This window comes from Jaculus jaculus, chromosome 3 (assembly GCF_020740685.1).
Source record: "Jaculus jaculus isolate mJacJac1 chromosome 3, mJacJac1.mat.Y.cur, whole genome shotgun sequence".
NCBI lineage: Eukaryota > Metazoa > Chordata > Mammalia > Rodentia > Dipodidae > Jaculus > Jaculus jaculus.
In genome coordinates, this window is record NC_059104.1 from 117437938 (window position 1) to 117462372 (window position 24435).

At 35.1% G+C, this 24435-nt stretch overlaps 1 protein-coding gene and 1 pseudogene across 3 annotated transcripts in view; both read right to left on the reverse strand.

Moving 5' to 3' along the window:
- The window catches only part of Cntn5 (contactin 5), a 1203203-nt gene that overhangs the window by 933161 nt on the left and 245607 nt on the right, over nt 1-24435 (reverse strand). The window lies entirely within an intron of this gene.
- Nucleotides 3807-4680, reverse strand: LOC101604568 (annotated as a pseudogene).

Here is a 24435-nt window from a genome sequence, read left to right on the forward strand (position 1 = left end):
ATTTATTTGTGAGCGAAAGAGGCAGATAGAAAGAGAGAAAAAGAAAGGGCATGCCAGGGAGTCCAACCACTGCAAATGAACTCCAGACATGTGCACCCTCTTGTGCATCTGGCTAACTTGGGTCCTGGGGAATCGAACCTCTATCCAGGGTCCTTAGGCTTCACAGGCAAGTGCTTTAACCACTAAGCCATCTCTCCAGCCCAACATTTTGATATTTTTAAATTCTACAAGAATGGCTTATTAAGCTCTGAATTAAGCATTATAAGGTTTCTGTAGTCCAAAGTTCCAAAATGTTCCACATTAGTCCAAACTACATGTAAGGGCCTATGAATTGCATCATAGGGTTGTTAACCCCTGGCACAATTTTATGTGTTGGCTATTTTTCTCAGTGATGTAACAAATGTCTGCCAAAAGGAAGGGCTTACTATGGTTGACTGCTTGAGGGAGACAGTCCACCAAGAAGACAACATGGCTCCAGGAATATGAAGCAATGGGGTCCACAGTTAGAAAGTAAAGATAAATGCTAAACTCATCTTCCTTTATCCTTATCATTCTGATCATAATTTCAAGCCATGGTTTGTAGCTGTCCATAGTTAGGGTGAGTCTTCCCACCTCAACTAACTTGATCTAGAAACTTCGTCACACAAATGCCCAAAGGTTTGGCTTATTTTGTGAGTCTAGATCCAACCAGGGTGACAATCCACAGTAATCATCAGAACTGTGCTCTCCTCTCTTTCTGTCTCACTTTCTTCTTTTGTTCCCCTCCCTCTTGTGTTTTACATAGCACAAAGATGCTGAGATCACTCTATGTATTTATACATATTTTTTTATGAATAGAAGCTTTTGTTTGATTAATAATGTATATAAACAACTACTGATACCAGAAAATGTAGGTTATTTTAGACATAAATTTTGTGATATGTATATAAGTAATAATTTTGATATATAACTTTTATAAACTAAACTGTAAACATCTAAAGCTTTTGGTGAATGAATTGGGAATTCTTTATATGTACACATAATATCATGAATCACCTCAATCAACTCCCTTGAAAGATGAAATATAGAACATGAGTATCAGATTTACTTATAAGTCTTAACATATTCTCTGGGCCTTAGTGTGGGGATATAGATGCTAAGTGTGGACACATAGTCTTGGTATATAGAAGGCAGGACCTCTGCTATGGTTGATAGGACTGATGGGGCCCTTTTGTGGGCTGTAGAGGTTGCTTAGTGGTTAAGGTGCATACCTGCAAAGCCAAAGGACCCAGGTTTGATTCCCCAAGAGCCACATAAGTCACATGTACAAGGTGGTGCATGTATCTGGAGATTGTTTGCATTGGCCAGAGGTCCTGGCATACCCATTCATTCTCTCTCTGTCATAAATATTTTTTTTAATGTGCCTAAGGTATCCCAGATATGTATGTAGAAATATGTCATAGTTCCTCATCTAGTTCCAGGGCTGCAAAATTACAGGAAGAAATTATGGAAGTTCTTAAAGCAGCATGGTCTAGTGGACTAAGAGCAACTGAAGGTAAGGGGTCATCAGGTGACAGAGAAGAATCAGTGAGCACTCCATACTTTTTGAGAATATCACAGAGGAGTATAATTTGGAGCAAGAACCATGTCAATATTAATATTGCAGTCAGGTTCAGAATGCTGGTAGAAATCACCCAACAAAGAGAAGATTGTAGGAAAAAGAGGTTTCTTTTGGCTTACAGGCTCAAGGGGAAGCTTCCCAATGGAAGCAGAAAACGATGGCATGAGCAGAGGGTGAACATCACCCCCTGGCCAACATAAGGTAGACAATAGCAAGAGGAGAGTGTGCCAAACACTGGCATGGGGAAACTGGCTATAACGCCCATAAGCCCACCCCCAACAATACACTGCCCCATTCTCAAATCTCAAATCTCCATCAGCTAGGAACCTAGCATTGAGAACACCTGTGTTTATGGGTGAACAACTGAATCAAACCACTACATTCCACCCCGGGCCCCCATAAACTGATAATCATCCATGATGTAAAATGCAATGCTTTCAGTCCAATGTTAAAAGTCCCCATACTTTTATCAATCCCAACAATGTTCATATATCTGCATAGTCCAAGATCTTTAATGAGCCATAATACCAACCCCCCCCCCAAAAAAAAAAAACATAATGGCACAGAATAAACATTCACACTGCAAAAGAAGGCATTGGGCATAGCAAGGAAATATTCAAGCAACACATAATTTAAAACCAGAAGAAACATCAAAATCTGTAGCTCCAAGTCCACCAACTCTAGCCAGTGACAAATCTACCAGTCCAATAATTCTAACGAGGAACAAGTCTCGGGCATTCCAATTCCATTCTTCTGTCTAGGCTACTCACAGTCCTGGAAAACTTCATCTGAGCATGCAGTTATCCTTAGCAGTCATCTTGTGGTCCCAGCAGCTCCACTGGGTCTCCACTGCAATCCACAGTTCATCCTCATGGCCCCATGGGGTCTCCATGCAGCCATCCAGCAAACCTGCTTCACACTGCACGTGGTCATTTCCAAAACACAAGACCGTGTTGCAATTTCTATGACCTTCTCTGCTTGTATTCCTTACACTCCACAATACCCAGTAGTGTGTCAATTTGTTAATCCAGGGGTGTGGGGAATAAAGCAGATTTCAAGATCAGGACACTCCTTGAGAACTCAGATCCCTTCAAAAGAGTCTACATTCTTCCCGTTGCCCCAGTGCAGGTCAGCTAGCCCAATCACAAAGGTTGTAATCTCTCATTTGCAGCTGAATGGGTGGCAATTCACCCGAAGATTTTTCTGTGTGTGCCATATCCCTCTGCTCACTCCAATTCATTTCTATGCAAAGCAAACCTGCAAAAGGTCTCAGGACCCAGGCGTAACAGCAAGCTTCCCACAGAAACTGCTAGCCCAGTCCATAGTTCTTACTGCATTCAGGCATTTCACCTCTGACCAGAATAGTCTATCAAGCTGTATTTACAACACTGCAAGGCATCTCTTAAGCCAAGTTTTCAAATCCTTCCAAATTTTTCTTGAAAATCAGCTCCAAGAGGCCAAAGTGACAGTCAAGTGTCTAACAGCAATCCCACTCCTCGGTAACACGTTACTGTTGCAATAGGTTTGCATGGCTGGTAGAAATCACCCAATGAAGAGCAGCTTGTGGGAAAAAGAGGTTTATTTTGACTTACAGGCTTGACGAGAAGCTCAATGATGACAGGGCAAAAGGATGACATGAGCAGAGGGTGGACATCACCTCCTGGCCAACATAAGATAGACAATAGCAACAGGAGAGTTTGCCAAACACTGGTGTGGGGAAACTGGCTATAACACCCATAAGCCTGCCTCCAACAATGCACCCCCTCCAGGAGGTGTTAATTCCCAAATCTCTATCATCTGGAATCCTAGCATTCAGAACACCTATGTTTATGGGGGGCACATGAACCAAAGCACCACAATTACATAACCCAGAATCTTATTTTAAATAGAAATAGTACTAATTTATTAAAATACTGAGTTTATTTCACATGTGATATTTTTGTTTCTCCACCATTTCCATGTCTGACCACTACTACTAAGTTCTATCATAACATTCTATACATACTTAAAACCAAGCAAAGGGTGGAGTCAAGCTTTAAAAACTAAATAGGCATTTTAGACAACACATTCTTGTCACTGGAACTTGGTCCACATTTATCAAATGTGGTAGATAAAGTTCTTACTAAGCATTATAAGAAAAGACAGCCAGATCTCAACTGTTACAGATACAAGGACTGGAAATTTCAAGGAACTTTAAACTACTTTCTTAAAGAGACTTCCTCCACTGCCAGAGATCTTGACTAGCCTCCTGGTACATCATCCAGAAACAACATAATAATAATTGAAGAACTTGGCTTCTTCTTTGGAAGAGAACCACCCTTTTCTATCCATGCTTGCATTTGTGCTTTAATGTATTAAAAGAACTAGGTCCTTTTGGTGTTTTAGGAATTTTTTTACCCTGTTCTTTGAAGGCTTCTTGAACTTTTCATCTTGGTGTTGAGGATTTCGAGTCTTTTCCATTTTGGTTTGATTTTTATTCATTTTTGATCAGAATATCTCATATAGATTTCTTTACTGGAGCTTTTTCTTCAGGTTCATCATCATCAAAATCATCATAATGACCTTCATCATCATCATCACCACCCTCATCCTCTTCATCAGCAGCAACTTTTACTTTTTTCCTGTGGAACTTTGTTACTGCCTCTACAGGTGCAGATCGCTTTCCAGACATACTTAAGAGTTTTACATCCTCCTTCTCTTCATCTTCTGATTCTGCATATTTCTCCACAACTACTAAGCACTATCTACTAATATGCACAGGCCCTCAACCATACTTCAACCTTAAGACCACAGGTGGTGTAATTTCAAAGCCCCAAGAGAAACCATTGATTGCACAGACATTTTCAGAGTTGTCTGTGTTACTTCAATTGGACTGCTTTAAAAATCCCTTGTCTCTGCCTCAAAGATGTACAGTTCATGTTTTACCTTGGCCCCTAAACTGACCATTTTTAATGGTCACTGGTGCTCAGTTTTATCATTACCCACCTTAAAGTGATAATCTTTGTCAGCCTTAAGTTTACAAATGAAAGGTATTTCTGAGGCCTCAGCAGACTCATGTCTATGTCCATCAAATCTTCCATGGGGTGTGGCACACACTTGGGGTGAGGAGACATACAGAGACAACTAACTAATGCATCTCACACAGACGCATAGGATGGAATCACACCAAATAACCCAGAATCTTAACACTGCATGTGCATTGCTTAAAATGCTTAGCTTGTGCATGGGCACACACACACACACACACATTCTATTTAGGAAACAAAAAGAACCAAAAATGTGGATAGTAAAATAGTGATAAACTAGTTAAAATGAAGATGTGAAAATGAATGCATCTTGTATTTAAAAGAAAATAATTTCATTATGACTATTATTAGCAATTTAAGATTGGAAAAATATAGATAACTTATGGATGGCAAAGCAATTTTGCAGTTAAGCATGATAGTTTTCTAAATCATGTCTATACTTTAACAATAGTGACAGATACTATCTGGCTAGAATTTGTATGGTTCTATCAACATAGTCAAAAATCACATTAGTAAATTTGAAAACAAGTCAAAGTCAAATATGCAGCATGAAGCCTCAAGGAAACAAAGTAGTGGAATAGAGACTAGATGAGATAATGTCCTATGGGCCAATGACCTCATATAAGCATAGCAGGAACTTCACAAAAGAGTGCTTAGAGCAAAATCAATATTCAAAGAGATAATGAATGAAACAGTTTCTGAATGCATATAGTCATTTGTATTTCATTTGGGAAGTTTTTCATCTATGTTGTTGATCTAATTTCCTCATGCCAACTTAATAATTTATCTTCTATCTATAAAAGTTCGGGAGCATATTATTTGTATTTGTCTACCTCACCTCGGATAGTAATTCTAAAGTATAAATGAAGCCTTCTGACAGTCTTTAAGAAAATGTTGACACTCAATTGTGTACTCTACAAACTCAAATTCAACTCAATATGATTTGTGAAAAGCCTCCTAAATACACTAACGGCAGTCCCTTACTGTTTGAAAACACTTGGGCTGTACCTATAACCAAACATGATGCCAATTTGTTTATTTACTTTTTTCTTCGTCTTTCGTGTGAGCTACTTGACAGCCTTTTGCTTGTAATATTTCTATAAATCATTCTAGAAGTGATAGGAGAACAAAAGAAATATGTAATAAAAATAAGAAGTGGTGATTTACAGTTGCTACTAAAAGGAAGCAGAAGGGAAGCCAAGGCTGAGAGGGTCTGGATATTCTCCAGTATCCTGACAGTAAATTAGCTTTTCATTTGAATGTTACTTTCCTTCAGAAGAGTTTGATGCATTTTAAGTTGATGCAACCGTGCATGTTATTAAAGCCAGGAGTCATAAATTATTCCTTAAATCATTGAGTCTTGGGAAAATAGAAAGCCAATGAATCACCTTCCATTTGAATATCGATTTAGTTTCCCTGTAAGCCCAAGCCAGTTCTGGTTATGTGCTTGGCTCCAGCAGGTCTGCATGCTTCCTAATTTGCTTGAATTTGCGTGAAAACATTCCCATGGCCCTCTTATAAAATATGACAGCCTGACATTTTCTTTAATTACAAGGCCTGATCTGTTTAATAGCACAAAATTGGCCTCCAATTTGACAGGCCTCCCCTTTACAATCAATAGTTAGACTCTAGGGCACCAGCTTGGTCATCAAGATCAATATTAGAAAAAAAATGCAGCTTGTCAAGACCTTTCAGCTTTGCATTGATTCAAGTGGGTAGCCGCATACAGACTGAGTAATGGTATTAGAGCTCCAATATAGCAAACACAAGCTTCCTACATTAATTTCAGTATAGTCTGATGAATTAGTGATAAATGATGCAAACATAATATAATTATCAAAGGCAATGCACTTAGAAAAGGATGCCTTTAGGTGAAAATATATAGTAAATATATTTTAATACACTTATTTAAAGAATTTTCAACATGTAATGATAATATTAAAAACACTAACTTGTTTAAAAAAATCAAACAAAAATTCTACAAGATCTCTCACTTGTAACAGTTGGAAATTAATGACAAAAAGAAGAAAAAAAGTCACAAAAAGAAAAATATATTGTTTTTTTTCTTCTATAACTTATTAAAAGTAACATAAACTTTTAGGATATTTCCCTACAACTCAGTGGTGCCCATCATTTGTATTAAATAACTATACTGTTGCAGTCCTTGCTTTTCTCATCAGCTACCTGAAGAACTAAGATGACGGATCATGATAGTCATTCTCACTATAAGGAATAAAACAGGTCAGAGTCTGTACTACTTCATCCTACCCTGTGTTACCAGTGAAACAAGAATCACAGCATTCTCATTTTGGCATCATGTTTGGAAACTAAAGAAGTAGGAATGCATCAGACATCAAAGAGAATGGGGAGTTGAGATAGGACTTATGAGGTCCATTTTATTTATTTATTTATTTATTTATTTATTTATTTATTTATTTATTTATTTAATCTATTAGGAAGAGAAAGAGAGAGAGAGAGAGAGAGAAAGAATAGTAAGTATGTCAGTGTCTCTAGCCACTGTAAATGAAGCCCAGGTGCATGTGCCACCCTGTGCATTTCGCTTTACATGGGTACAGAGGAATCAAACCTGGATCCTTTGACTTTGCTGACAAGTGCCCTAACTGCTAAGCCATCTCTCCAGCTCCATTTTATAACAAATAAATACAAAAGGTAATCTGAAAAAAAGAGTTTATGACTCTCTTAGAAACTCAATTATGCATTAAACACTACTAAAAAGAAAAAAAAGGAAAATTCTTTATATGGCCAAAATATATATTATAAATATTTTCCCACAATTACTTGTTTAGAAACAGAAAAATATCAAATATATCAGTTTAGTACATATCTGAAAGAAAAGTCATTTTAGCAAATCATGCACTGGAATAAGTTGGAAACAATTCACAATACTTTGTGAGTTCAGCTACTGAGTGACCTCAAGTATAAGTTGCTATGATAGAAATTTATTTATTTCCTTTATCTCAATTATATATCTTATATTATCTCTTTGTCTTTAATTTTTTTTTTTTTATTTATTTGAGAGCGACAGACACAGAGAGAAAGACAGATAGAGGGAAAGAGAGAGAATGGGCGCGCCAGGGCTTCCAGCCACTGCAAACGAACTCCAGACGCGTGCGCCCCCTTGTGCATCTGGCTAACTGGGACCTGGGGAACCGAGCCTCGAACCGGGGTCCTTAGGCTTCACAGGCAAGCGCTTAACCGCTAAGCCATCTCTCCAGCCCTCTTATATTATCTCTTATTTGACTTATAGTTGTATACTTTATTTAATTGCCAAAAATTATAGTAGTTAATTTTTTCTCCACAATAATATACCTTAAAGAGGAATAAATGAGTCTTCTATTTGGTTACTTAATACTTATTCCAATATCCAGATAATATTAATGCCATACCTTGAATTATACAATGATTTTGAGACACATTATATTTAATTTTCTACTGTGTTTAAAAAACTTGATATAATTGTGTGTATTTTAAAAGACACAAGATAAGAAAATTCTTTAAGTAGTTATCTCAGTTTCATAGACAAAATGGTGGTTGTGAGTAAAATTTCAGTTTTAAGAAAATATAAGGAATTTGAGAATTTTAATCTCTCTGCATCATCTTTTCTCTGAGCACCTGTCAAAGATTATCCCTGTTGAAACAAATAGCAAAATTCTACAATTTCTATTTCCCATGGAGGAAGCCAAACTGACAAGGGTAATTTTATTTGCATTGCTGTGGAATTTTAAATGTCATTTTACTCTAGAATGAAAATGTTTTTTTTTTTCCTTAGTTATTTGCAAGACTATAAGTAACACACCTAAAGGAAAGGCATTTTTGAAACAATGTATGAAAGACATATTGACCTAGAATTACCTTCCTTATTTTCATAAGTGTGTAGCATCAATAACCCAGAAACTTTCCTGACTCTCAAATTCCTTTTGTTTCATTTAATTAAAACTTTACAGTCTACCAGTTTTTGTTGTTAAACTCTAACAGATGTTACTGAGAACCCTTCTGTTAGGAGGTGTAGAGCAATAGAGATTTTTTTTTCTCCTAATACTTTAAAATTTTGTGACTGATTTATTTATATATTCACTTATTTTGTCACATAATTCATTCAGAAAGACAAAGCCTTGTGAAGGCAATGTTTTACTTATTATGTTTCATTTTGCCTTTGTGGGAAGGTACTTTCTTCTCCAGTTAAGAAACATCTTTCCTTCTATAAATGGTTACAGTAGTGTAGAATCATTTTCTGATTCAAGCATCCTAAATCACTTTGTTGAGTTGTTACGGAGTAGATTAAGGGCTTACTGGATAGGGATAGGAAAAACAAGTAATTCAAAGATGTTAGCTCAGAGCTATGGGAAAATAGACCTATTAACAACCACTGCTGAGAAATGCATTTTTTTTTTCTCTTGTTCTTACTCTCTTGGCATTATTTCTACTCCATTCAATAGAAGTATGATCATAGCTTTAGTGAAAATTGAAACTTCATTTCTTGGTCAGACTAAAGCCCTTAGGTATCCTACAACAAAGTATGAGACATAACCCCAAAATATTATGTGGTAAATTATCAAATGTTGAAATCCTGAAAGAACAAAATTCTTACAGTTTAAAATCCTGAGGTAAAATATAATTATGTAAAAATAATTCAAAATATTTAAAAGAGGGGTGAGACAATGGCTCAGTGGGTAAAGTGCTTGCCAGCTACTCAAATTGTGGTTCTAAACATGATGACCCACATTTGTAATCCCAGTGTTGAAAAGGCCATTCTAATGCTCACTGGGTAGCTAGTCTAGATGAATTAGTAAGTTTTGGGTTCAGGTAGAAGTCGCTGTCTCAAAGAAAAAGGTAGCAAGTGAATGAGAAGATACCTGTGTCAACCTTTGGCTCCTGTACCCATTCACACTAGTATGTGCTTGTGTACCGACATATACAGTTATGCCCCACACATATGAACACACAGGCACACAACCATGCACACAAGACACACATAAAAGTCATTTAAGTGGGTAGGGGAAGGTAGATGGCTCAGCAGGTAAGAGTACTTGCTATGCAAGCTTAGTGAGCTAAGCATCATCTGCATCCATGAGAGAAGCCAGATATGATCAAATGCTCAAAATCTCAACCCTGATGAACAGAGAAAAGATGAATACATAAACTTGTTGGCCAGCAGGTCTACGGAAGCAAGAGTAATGTCTAGCCTCAGTGATCTCAGTGATAGACATAAGATAGAAATTAGGAAGAAGAGAGATAGTGGAGGAGTTCTGATGGCTTCTACTTACATCCAAATGTGTGCACATGGAGCAGCTACATTGCATACACATATGCATGCATCTCATCTACACACTTCTACATAATACATACACACCAAAAGTACTATATATATATATATATATATATATATATATATATATATATATATATATATATTATTTTCTAGGGTACTTTCAAAATAAAATAGCCAACAATGACACCTATTTTTCTAATCATAAAGAGGTAAACTATTTATTATCTCAAGGGAATAATTACTCTAAGATGATTAAAAACAAATAGGTTTGAAAACACAATGCATGAATGTGCGTTGCTATGTTTGGTTAGTGGTATAACCCATGTTTATAATTATGATCATATCAATTACCATGACAGACAATCTTTATCATTTCTTAAATATTTACCTTTATTTATTTACCTATTTGACAGAGAAAGAGGGAGAGAGAATGGACGTGCCAGTGACTCCAGCAACTGCAAACAGACTCTAGACGTGTGTGCCCCCTTGTGCATCTAGCTAACATGGGTCCTGGGAAATTGAACCTGGGTCCTTTGGCTTTGCAGGCAAACTCCTTAAGCACTAAGCCTTCCCTCCAGCCCATCAATCTGTATCTTAAATAGAAAGAGCAAAAGCCCAAACAGTTGACTCTCACATGTGCATTGCCCAAAGAGCTCAAACCTCCTGGAAAGTTTATCTTTCACAAATGGAGATGGACAAAAATTAAAGACTTTATTTACTGAAGATTTTGTTTTGAGGCACACATAAAGCCAAGGTTCTGACAATTTATATTTCTAGAGTCAAATTTGTGAAATAAAGCAAAAAAAAAAAAAAAGAGAAGGAGAACTCTCTATAGTCTTCATAGAATTTATGCCTCCAGTCTTGCAAATGAAGCTCGATGAAATGTATAGCAGAGTAATATTTTCAATGCAAAACTCTAAAAGAGGTGGAAATCACCTAAAATCACAAAAAAGACAACACTAATTAAAAAGGAAATTTGGTGTATGAAAATAATAGCATATGAACAAATGCAGGCGATTTCACAGAAGTAGACCACAACAGTGGGAAAACTGTGTTGATTATTAGCCTGTTGTGAAGTCTGAGATCAAAATAAGTGACTTTGTTACTTCATTGTTTACTATTTTATTTTATAATCTGTACTCATTAAAGAATAAATTTAAATTTAACTTCTTCTTTTGAGATAATAAAATATACTATATTGTAATGTGATCATTCCATTAAAGACTTTCCCATCTTTATGCCATATCTCTATCTCTGAATTAGGAATACAGTTAAGTTAGTTTCCATACTTAAGGTCTGAGTTCAAAAATTTAATTGCAATCCCACTGAAAGCCAGAGTTGTGCAAATAACTTGAAAAAATAGAATTACTCCCAGAATACAAACTTTTCCTTCATGTAGCTTGGAATGATTTTTAATGGGTATTTAAGGAAATGCAGGTTGTATACTTCTAAAGCAAATTGATTTGCATTTGATTTACTATAATCAGATGGCGTCTCCTATGTAATGTGTACTAAACAAGGTTTGATGATAAAAGAGTTACAAACGGAATTCTACAACCCAGGACTGCTTGAAGCAGGATTGGTTTTGGAAGATACATCATATGCAATGCTTTCTGGAGGAATTTGATCACTTGGGTGGGAATAGGCAATAATAGAGGTCCTATGTTAGGAAAGGTAGGGTGCTTCAAGAACAAACACAGCAAATATATGTGCTCTTTTGTGTTTGTTTTCTTCTCTTTACCCCTTCTCTGTACCAAGAACTATTCCCTATGTGAAGGTATATATTTCTCTTTGTGTCATGGCATTCCTTAAAGCACTAGAAATAGGGATAATAGAGATTTTTGCATGAAGACACACATTTATATAGATTAAACATCTAAGAGATAAGAATGAAGTTTTTATATTGTTGCTGGAAGAAACTGAGCCATTTACGATTCTGTACAAATTTTCTTCTAGAAACTATGATGCAATTAGAGGGGAATGTAACCTTCAACACAGAAATTAGGAAAGGAGATGCAAGATGCCTTTATGACTTCAACTTCAATACACACATGATGCTGCTATTTTCAAAACTCCAATATCACCAGTACAAACTCTGATTCTACCACCAAGCAAATGTGACTCAGCTCTAGCAGGAGAATCCCTGGTAGTGAAGCAAGCCTCTGCAATGCTCTGTGGACCTCTGTGATGGGCAATTCCAACCTTTTCTAACTAAAGACAGAAAGGACACAGCTAGAGCTTAGTGGTGTTATCAACTGAACTACAGGGATAGCTTCAGTTAATAGTTCTATTTCTTCCCTCCACCTTTAATCTCCTGTGTCATGTCCTATCTTTGGCAGGTCACATGCTAGATATAATTATGTTGTTCCTTAATCATTTTCTCTAATTTGCATTAAATTGCTCTAAAGATAAATGTATCTCAAGTCTGTAATACTAATTAATAATTGTGTAATGATCTCTTCTTGACAATCATGTCCTCTGATTCTAAGTTTAGTATTTTATATTATATCATTACATATTCAAAATGTTCTCTAGAGACTAGCAGAGTCCAGTGCTTAGAAAATGATGCACATACTGCCCTATTTCAGTATAGGTATCTAGTGTGTCAACACATTTTTAGTATTTAAATAAAGAATCTCTTCTAAATCTGTAAAATTCTGGAAATCCTATTGTGTGTGTGTATCTATATCTATATCTATATCTATATCTATATCTATATCATCTATATCTATATCTATCTATCTATCTATCTTTCTCTCTCTATATATATATAATCTATCATAATGCAAATAATTATATGGTGCTACTCACTGAAATTATATAACTGATAAATATTTAAAACTGCTAGTTATTGATATAATTTTGTATTCTGTTTGGAGTTATGAAATAATTTTGATACTCTATCTACAATTTTATACTAAAATTATATTTAGTATAGTGATTGAGCATCTTTGTGTGTGTGTGTGTATGTGTGTAGATCCTGGTGGTTTTGTTAATATTAGGTGCCTTCCATCTTTATTTAGAAGGATCTCTCATTTACTTTGAGCTAGCCACACAGATCTGCCTATCTCTACCACGTCATCACTGAGATTACATACAAGTGCATACCATCATGCCTACCTTATTTTTTTTTTAATTCCAATGAGTTGTGGCGATTGAACTAAGATTCACACTTTTTACTGTTTGAGAAACTTCCTCCACTTCCTTCATGCATGGCTCAGGGATAAGACTATCTGATTTTTTTAGTTGAGGTGCATTTTATATATAATAATATTTATACACTGCAATTGCATATTTCAGTCATTTTACTATGTTCTCAGCATTGAGACCATCCCAATGTAAGTTGGAATTTTTTCATATCTTACAAAAGAATCTATCTTTTAAAAAATTGCATTTTTTTCTTCTTCTAAAATATTGAATTTATAATTGATTGATTTATTACTTATCAATTTTGGTTACCTCAGTTTAGAGACTCTATAACCAGAATTTTCTTTCTTGTTTAAGCTATGGTTTTCTTTAGTCTTTGAAAATTTTATCTCTAGATGACTTAAAGTATTTGCTTACTAAATTTAAATGTGGACACTGCTCCCAACATTATCTGTTGCCTAAATGTTTTTCTTCTGTACGTAGTATATACCTTTCCTTATGTGTTGTATTTTTGGTGCCATTATTATCTGTACCTTTTAAATAATGCGCCATAGTAACTTTGATACAATAATTCTACATACCACATTGCAAAATTTGTTTCATTTATTGTGTGTGTGTGTGTATGCATGGTGTACATGTGAATGCATATGCACTTAAGAGACTTTCTTAGTATTATTTATGCTATTTACTGTTTTAGCATTTTGGGGGGTTAGTTTCTTCCTATTCAATTTCCTGTAATATATACTCATTGGGTTATTTACTGCTCTTATCTTGTTTCTACAAAGTCTTGTCTACGTTATTAAGACTGACTTTGTAGGGTGCACAAATGAGTCAGGGGGTTTTAATACCAAGTTAGTGATTATTCAAGAACTTCCTCCATGGGAGGGAATACATCCCTGATACCGAAAACTTAAAACAGGGGTAGTCATGAGCCCGAGCAGTATAACGTCTGCTGCTGTCTGGCTAAATGTATATACTATGCTTATCAAACTGCCTAGTAAGCACTTCTGTTAACGTTCATACCCATATATTAATACTACTCTCACTTTTGGTAGAGAACATTCTCTTTTCTGATGGCGGTGACCTTGGGATGACTCAGAAGGCATCATGGTGCTGAAAGAACTGACAGGAGTGCTCAGCACTGCAATATCTCTATCACACCTTCCAAGGCTCAGGGTTTATTGCAGAAGAGGTGGCAGAAAGAATGTAAGAGCCAAAGGAAGGGTAGGGGTCCTTACAACGTGCTCCCCCCAAACAAAACATGGCCTGGATATCCATAACCTCACTGTGCCTGACACTATCTACACAAGACCATCATAAGAGGAGGAAAAGATCATGACATCAAAATAAAAGAGAGACTGACTGAGAAGGGGAGGGATATGATGGAGAATGGAGTTTCAAAGAGGAAAGTGGGAGGAAGCAGGGCATTACTATGGGATATTTTTTACAATCATGGAAGTTTTAATAAAAAAAATAAAAAAAGATATATGCCTTAACACCAAATAAACAATATAAAGAACTTCCCTATGTGACCTATGTACATGTTCAGTTTCCACTTCTGGCTTGCCAGAGCTTAAAGGCTGTGTCCTATACTTCCCCAGGTATGCCCTGGGCAGGGACACACATTGGATATATTTGTGGACTTTTCAAAAACCAAGCATATGGTTCATTTTTTTATAGTTCTCCACAGTTGAGTGTACTCTGTGAATCTAGTAAATTTTTAGTAAATATTGGTTTGTTCCAACAGAAATCACTATCATGGGCAGAGGAAATGCTGTAGTAAGTATTTTGCTGTTATTTCCTTAGGACCTTTCAGATAAACTTCCCTGTAGTAGTTGAACTCAGTCCAACTAAACCACCACTTTGTGAAACTAGCTATTTCCCAAGAAGATATGTTAAGAAAATGTTATTGATTACATTCTGTGAGTAATGTGCTGCATAGATCTGCATGTGTCACTACATCTCTTCCTATTCTGCAGCACTGCTGATTTTTGGATCCTGAACCAAAAGGATGAGAGGGAACACAGGGTGTGAAAAATGCTAGAGGAAGACAACATTGTGTGCCATAGTTGTAATTTGATTAGAAATTTCTCTGGAATAGAGGTTCCAGTTAGATCTATTACTTTGACTAATGGTCAACATTCTGAAATAATTGCTCTGCTTTATGAGTTGAGATCCTAGCCCCCATTCCAGATTTCAATGTTACCATCTGTATTTTCAAGTATAACACTATACAGTTAGTGCCTTCTCTCATAAAAAAAAAAAATTATTATTATTGAGTACTTCTTTTGTTCTTCCATGAGAATTTCTACCTATTTAATGCCTTTACAAAAACTTGTCCATTTCAGTTAATAGGAATTTATCTGCACACAATCTCAATAATTTACCCATAAATATCCTCTCTCCCTCTCCCTCTCTCTCTCTCTCTCTCTCTCTCTCTATCTCTATTTCTTTGTGTGTGTGTGTGTGTGTGTGTGTGTGTGTGTATGTATGTATGTATGTATGTATTTATGTATGTATGTGTGTGTGTATGTATGTGTGTGCAGGTGGATATAATGAGTCAAAGTCTCAATCTGTAGTTCAGGCTTATCTAGCATTCACTATGTAGCCCAAACTGGCCATAAACTCTAAGAAATTGTTTGATCTTAGTCTCTTGAGTGTTGGCATTATAGACATGAGCATGAATCACCACACATTTCTTGCTCTACCAGTCTTTCATCTCACTGGGAAGTCCCTTGTCTTACATCCCACAGATTTCACCATCTCTTGACCAATCATATTTCTACCTTTTACTAATTTACTACATGTCAAGACCTAGCAAGTGCCTGTTCACATGTAAACTCTATTTTTTAGTGTTTTTTAAAAAAAATTTTATTTATTTATTTAACAGAGAAAAAGGAAAGGAGGGAGAGAGAGAGAGAGAGAGAGAGAGAGGGAATGGGCACACCAGGTCCTCCAGCCACTGCAAACAAACTCCAGACTCATGCACCCCCTTGGGCATCTTGCTAATGTGGGTCCTTGGGAATTGAACTTTGGTCCTTTGGCTTTGCAGGAAAATACCTTAACCGCTAATCCATCCTCCAGCCCTGAATTCTATTTTTAATTCAAAAGCTTTTACAATTGCTATGTGACATATTCATTTTACACTTCTGTCTGTGTACATACATTAATTGAGATAGCCATTGATATATAGATTATTTGCTTTATGACAAACTAATAGTGACAGGCACACATAAAAATTAAATTACAAAGGGTTTTGTCAAGCATTCTTTTGAGTTTATAATTTTATATTTCAGATGTGCCTTTCCATGTCAGCAAATACACCGACAAAGGAAGTTGTTGATTCAAACATGGAATGGTTCTGAAGCTGAGGTAGCATTGGTCCACTTGCAGAGTCACAGCAAGAGTGGGGATTTAAGCAGTGCCTCTTATTTGCATTTTTCTTCTTACCTGCCTCCTTCTTGGTATGAATAAATCTTTAGAACAGATGATAGAAGATTATCAATATAGGGCATTGATAGGCTCAGTGTGAATCCACTATGCTCAGTTAACATGCACTGGCTAGCCACCTGCTCATTTATTACCTTCAAAACCATTTTTTCCTGTTGGAGTACATTCTACTGCAGCAGGCAAGTTCTTTATTCTCACAGACAGAAATGTAACTTATTCATTTGTCCGATGTCGTCAAATATTATACAATATGTATCTATAATTGTATACTTTTTATTTAATCAAACCTGTTATTATTATTTCTCCTATTTAAAAAATAATGCTGGAGACAATAAATGCTGAAAAGTAAAATCAGACATTTTTTACTAATTAAAACAAAATAAAAGCTAGGCCTGTGTTAGGTAAAAATATGCTATGAATGAAATTCAGTGTTAAATGTGTTGGCTTAAACATTTTATCTGTTTAATGATATGCTTATTTACAGATGTTCTTATTCTAGAGTATTAAGTATAACAATTTGGTCAATCTGTTATTTTCCTTTTTGATAAAACTTTAAGCTGCAAATGACCTTTGGAAAATTTCTCTGTTAAATCCATCATTAACTCAATAGTAAATCAGAAACCATTATTTATGTGGCTGCTTTAGTTAAATATTTCTTCATGGTAGGATTTTGTTGTTGTTGTTGTTTGTTTTTGTTTTTGCTTTTTTGAGGTAGTGTCTTGCACTAGCCCAGGGTGACCTGAAATTCACTATGCAGACTCAGGTTGGCTTAGAAATCAAAGCAATCTTCCTACCTTGACCTCCATAGTGTTAGGATTAAAACCACACCTGGCATGGGAAAATGATTATTTGAATATAATAAGTTCTCACATTTTACAATAGGATTAATTCTCATGTCAATTAAATTAAAGAAATATATTTTTCAAACATATTATTTTTATTTTATAATATTCAAGTTTAGAATTAATTACACATTGAAAGAAAGGAGTGAATAGCTGTATATATAAAATTCTATAAGCAAGGAACCCATAGTAAAGACTGTGTGGTAGAGTATCTTAGATATAAAGTCAATTATAGAATAATTTTCCTGTCATAATAATCTCATATAAGTTGATATCATATTATCAACCTTGTGAATAGCTAAAATGAACCTAGCAAAAATTAGAGACTATTCACCAAGGAAATGTTTATTTTTTCAATGACTAATTGTAGAAGCAATTTAACTCAGAAATTGTTAAATATAAATTCATTTATGTGGGAATAAAGATTGTTGGAGCTGTATCATCACTTTGAGTAGATTATGAAGATACTTTGAGGACTTTTTAAAAGAAATCTCTTTATCACCTCCTGGAAATAGACACCGACTTCTTTCCCAGCATATCTCTGGACTCCAACTATGAATAATTGTCCCTTTCTTTTCCGTAATAATCACTCTCATCTTATTTTTACTTTTCAAATCTAGTTATTTATTTTAGTTTATTTTTTAAATGAATTTTATTTTTTATTATATATGGACATATTTTGTATGTAAACATCACATGTTGGTTATCATCCTTTCCATCCCTACATGCCGCTTTTCAGAAGAGGCCTTCCTCATTGGGGATTCAGGTCAATCCCATGCATATTGTGGGTCACGCATTATGGGGCAACAGTCAGTTATGGGGGAGAGGCAACAAGTTTGGGACATTTAACACTCTCATTTTCAAGACACATAATTTCATTATTCTCATTTGTTTCCTTTTTCTTTCCCTTATAACTTTTACTTCTTTTATTATCCACTTTCTTCCATGTCCTATACACATATGTATGCACTTAAACACAAACACACACATGAACACACATATTTCAATATAGATTTCACATATGGAAAGATGATTCTTATTTTAACTTGAAAGACAATTTTACTATCATAAAATGAAACCAACTGTCAATATACTATTACTATAACAAGTAATGATAATGACAACATGACTGATAAAGGTTTATAAAGATTTTCAAACTGAGAAAACATCTAATGGTAATCTGTATCCAAAGTCAAGCTAAGTTTTTTGGAAGCTAAGGATGAGAAAACAAAGTTATTCTGTGCATTTTCACTAATTCTTTGGAGATGATATTATATTCAAAAATATACCTTTTATACTGAATGAAATTTGCTTAGTACTGTCATAGAACATTGAGGAAATACTTATCAAGAGATAAGTCACTTCAGCCATAGTTTCAGCTGATATTTGTTCCTGTGGGCTTAGTGGAAGGCACAGTCACTATCATGGATACGTGCATTTTCAACAACAAGGTCTGTTTCCTTGCGTCAATCGAATTTGCTAGTTTAATTAACCACAAAGTGAAATAGAAACAAGAAGAAACCCAAGAGTATGTAGACAACAGTCCACTTCTACAAAAAGCTAGAGAAATGACTCAGGCCCTATAAATGTTTCTGGAGGAGGAAATTAACTGACTGAAGGCCTATCCAACAGGAAACACTGGGATGATCAGTTAGCAGATCACACCTCTTATAGGAACATTTAAAAACACCAGGGAAAGCTGGGCGTGATGGCACATGCCTTTAATCCCAGCACTTGTGAGGCAGAGGTGGGAGGTTTGCCATGAGTTCGAGGCCACCCTGAGACTACATAGTGAGTCCCAGGTCAGCTTGGGCTAGAGTGAGACCCTACCTGGAAAAAACAAAAACAACAACAACAACAACAAAAAATCAACAACAACAACAACAAAATACCAGGGAAAACTAAAGTCTTGGTGGAGACTCTCAAGAACATTCTTACCACTAAAGAAAACCCATCACTTAATTACTCAAAGGAAGCTAGAGACAAAGTGAAAGAAGGCTGTCCATGGGATGCTTCAGGAAAATGAAAATATTATAAAGGAATTAGACAAATTCCTTTATAATATAGGAAATAAATTTGCTCCTTGAGAAACAGTAAAGAATGGGCAGAAAGTCCAGAATAACTAATATAGAATTTGATGCTGAAGAAGAAATATTTGAAGATTTTGAAGTGAAAGACACAGGAAGTAGCCCATGTGCTGAAGTAATTGTATATTCTCTAGATGTAATAACATGTGCATAATATCTTAATATTTGGATTGATATATATTTGACAATTATATTCACTATATATGTAGCGTATCTTATCCTCCAACTTGCAAAACTCCTGCCATAGTTTCTTAAAACTCTAATATTTTATAATGCATATGCATAATCACTATGCTGAGTATAATAGGTAACTGAGTAGATACCTACATATACAAACTTCTCTTTTTAAAGTCTGAGACCTCTGATATTGTATTACAATATCAATACTATACAATTTTAATTTATAATATTTTACATTATAGTCTTTTCTCAGTGTTTAAGCATATACACATATGCATTAAATAAATGTATTAAAATAAAATCCAATCTATTATTGGCAAAAAAAAGGGTCAAGTCTGGCAGATTAAACAATGCTCCAGAAGAGGATCTAGAAGTGCAAGTGCAAGGAAATTAAGGGGCAACAGGACCAGCTGAAAAAGCATTGAAGACAAAACATCTCAGTGAATATTTTGACAAACATAGTGTAATGTTTCTAATCATGAGATGGTTGAATATATACAGTGAATGAAAATATTTCCAGAAATCTGAAGCAAGATGAAACTTCAAAAACAAGATAAAACTGAAAGCAAATGCTTTCAGTTATGAAACACAAATGAATAATTATTTTCTAGTGATGGAAGAAGAAGAAAGAATATTAAGTTCACAATCCACATTGTATATACATTAATCTCCTAAGGTAAATTTTATTGAGTAACCTGACAATACTACCATGCACTATGCATAATATGTGCACATATCTCACGTATGTCACATGGAAAAAATGGAGACTGCTTTTGTCTTGGAGAAATAGTCTACTTCCAGTTCATCCCAACAGGCTTGAATTATTTTAGTATTTACAAAGTTGCAATAAAAATACATAAAACCTTAGTGGATACTCATAGAAATATCTGATACAATTGCAGAAGAGGGAAGATTATATACACTTAGTCTCTAGTTCAAACTTAAGTTAACATGTTATATGCATTCATATATAATATCATTTCATCAGAATTATCAGAACTCAACATTATTCTATTTAATGTGTAAAAATTCATAATCAGAAAATAAGTAAGTTGGGCTGGAGAGATTGCTTAGTGGTTAAGCTCTTGCCTGTGAAGCCTGAGGACCCTGGTTTGAGGCTCCATTCCCCAGGATCCACATTAGCCAGATGCACATGGGGGCGCATGCATCTGGAGTTCGTTTGCAGTACCTGGAAGCCCTGGCGCACCCATTTTCTCTCTCTCTCTCTCTCTCTCTCTCTCTCTCTCTCTCTCTCTCTCTCTGCCTCTTTCTCTCTGTGTCACTCTCAAATAAATAAAAAATAAAATAAAATTTAAAAAAAGAAAATAAGTAAGTTATCAAGAAACAAATAGTAGTCACTAGTAGTGCTGAGAAGATAAGATGAGCCCATATATATATATATATATATATATACATATACATACATACATGTATATATATATACACATACACATATATATACATATATATAAATATATATGCACACACATATCTATATCTATATATACATATATGTATACATATATATGTACATTATATATATTATATATAACATATATATATATATATACATACATGTAATATATGGATACATTATAAACAGCAAGTTGTATACATTATATATACATTATATGCATGCCACTAACATTATGTCTTTGTATGACGATCTAGGAAACAATACAGATAGACACATCTCAGGGTGGACACTCATGTATTCCAGTGATTATAGATTAATACAAAAAGTCCCAAAACTAGGAAGATTCTGACCTAGATATATTATCTCTTTTAATACCCACTAAAGGGTCCTGTTATGGAGGTAGTTTTTGAAAGCATTAGCTCATTTTATTTAAGCCACAATGCTTCAGTGAAATTTGTTTTAATAGACTCTTTGAAGAGAAATTAGTTTTCATGTTCAGTATGAGACTTGATAGGCATGGAGACATATATTCTTCAATTCCTCAGTAGATAATGAAACTTAGAAATAGCATTGCACTAATCAAAAACAGAGCTACATTAAAGCTGTACTCATCATCAATGGTGATTATAAAGTGTGACAATGACAGGCAAGCAAATTACATAGCTTGAAATTGACACACAGTAACAAAATGATCATTTACCTCATTGGAGAGTTGATAATATCAAATGCTGTGATAGAAGCATTGTCTAAAGTTTCTTATTGAAGATATATTAAACTGCTGCATTCTTTTAATATCAGCAAATAAAAATAATGAATTGGCATCCTTTTCAACCCATGGAATGGTGTGGACATTCTAAAAATATTCCTGCAGAAATGTTGACAGTATTGACTTCTAACTGGCAAAATGTCAGTGAGTTTCCCTAATTGTCTAGCTTCAGATATGCTTAAATCATAATTTAATATTTTTAAAAATGAAAAAATATCTGCTTAGATACTGCAAACAATTTACTCTTCTATATTCCATCAATTAATTGCTCATTATCATTTGGCTCATTTGCTGCTGTACCTTTTTTTTTTTAAATTATTTATTTATTTATTTATTTGAGAGCGACAGACACAGAGAGAAAGACAGATAGAAGGAGAGAGAGAGAATGGGCGCGCCAGGGCTTCCAGCCTCTGCAAACGAACTCCAGACGCGTGCGCCCCCTTGTGCATCTGGCTAACGTGGGACCTGGGGAACCGAGCCTCAAACCAGGGTCCTTAGGCTTCACAGGCAAGCACTTAACCGCTAAGCCATCTCTCCAGCCCGCTGCTGTACCTTTTTGCTTATGCTTGAATATTACCAAGGAAAGTACAAAGAAAACATATTTTCTTTCTGTTCATTTTACCCTGCAAGCCCATCTCTAGCACAGTGCTAACAGCGCCCACTGAGCAGACCAAAGTGGAGGAAAACGGGCCTCAGAATGTGAAGTGGAATAAAAGACTCTTGGAAAAAGCATTCTCTGTCTTTTCTCCTTGAAATTATCATTGTATTACATTTTTGTTTATTTTTTATTTATTGATTTGAGAGCAACAAATAGACATAGAGAGAAAGAGGGAGAGAGAGAGAGAGAGAGAGAGAGAGAGAGAGAGAGAATGAGAGAGAGACAATGGCTGCCAGGGACTCCAGCCACTGCAAAGGAACTCCAGATGCATATGCCACCTTGTTCATCTAGCTTAAGTGGGTCCCAGGGAATCGAGCCTCAAACTGGGGTTCTTATGCTTCATAGGCAAGCGTTTAATGGCTAAACCATCTATCCAACCCCTATCATTATTAATTTCAGCTGGTTATATTAAAGACAACTTTCAAAAGAGAAGGCTGCTGCAAGATATTTTGGAAGATAGTTACATTTACATGAGTTTTTAGTAAGTATGCATTTTTAAACACACAGGGAGAAATGCAGAATAAATAACTATGAAACACTGATTCACATAATTGTGCCTGTGCTTCTCTGTATTAGGTCTGCATATCTACTTGTGATCCTCCTGTAAGTGACATAATCAATATACCTGTGCAATGTGTAGAAGCAATAGACCTTGGATGGTTTCTTAGCCTCCCTGTAACAAGTCTGTCTTTGAAAATGGTGGACAAGGGTATTTGGGTAATCAAAGAGTGCTTCAGAAGAGCTTAGCATACATCTATTCCTGGAAATGCAAACAACTTTTTTTTTCAAAACAAAATACATCATCAACAACAAAATAAAAACACTAAAGAGGTATCTTTTACCTTTTCATTTCATTGAATATAAACACACATCACAATAGTATTTCAGTTTTGTCAAATACAGCATACTCTATAATAAAAGTATAAAACACAATGAACTATACGTGTCAACAAGTTCTACCACTAATATAAGTGCTTTGCTTACAATATGTACAAACCTTCCTTAAATGTTTCAGACAAGAAGCTATTCCCCTCACTGTCTTTCCACATGACAGCCTTTTAAATATTTATAGATACTTATCATGTCTCCACAAAGGTTTTCTTTTCAAACAATACACTCCCAATCTTCTCAGAAATTTAAAATTGTCATTGAAAGAGACGCCTTGTCATATTCAAATCCAGAGAACAGTACAACCAGTTCTAGCACAGGCTCTACAAAATGTCAAAACAGCAATGTGTAGGCATTGAGGGAGGCTTTTCAATTTATATAGTGAGACATATGTTTTGAATAGTCCAAGAGAAAATTTATAATTTTACCTTAGAACATTTAGATTAGGCTATCTAACATAATATTAAAAATGTTTTATATGAATTTTATCATAAAACTGCATTTATCTTGTGCACTTGAACATATATTATGTTTCATAGCAATTACTGATCTGTAATTCCAGGTATTTTGGTAGCACTGAAAGTTTGAAGAATTTCAACTATTCACTAATTGCATGTAAAATCATTTATATAATAATTAAAAATGTTAAAAAATAATAAATTCACTTATTTACTGAAGGACTGTCCTGCTATGTAACCTTGGCTGGACTTAAACTCACAATCCTCCTGTCTCAGTCTCTTGAGGGATGTTATTTCATATGTATTCAACATACCAAACTTAAGTTTACTATCAGCAGATACCTAGAATGTAAAGATCATACATACATATTTATTAGGTACCATGTAATGTTTTAATACATGTACATCTTGCATAATATTTAAATAAGGTTAATCGTATCTATACACAAGAACCTTTGTTATTTTTATCAATAAAACATTACAAAATACTTTCTTCTACCTTTCAAAGCTTTTACTTATTTATTGTGAAGGAGAGAGAGATAGAAAAAGAGAGAAAATGGGTGCACCAGGGGTCCTCCAGTCACTACAAATGAACTTCAGATGCATGTGCCAGTTTGCGCATCTGG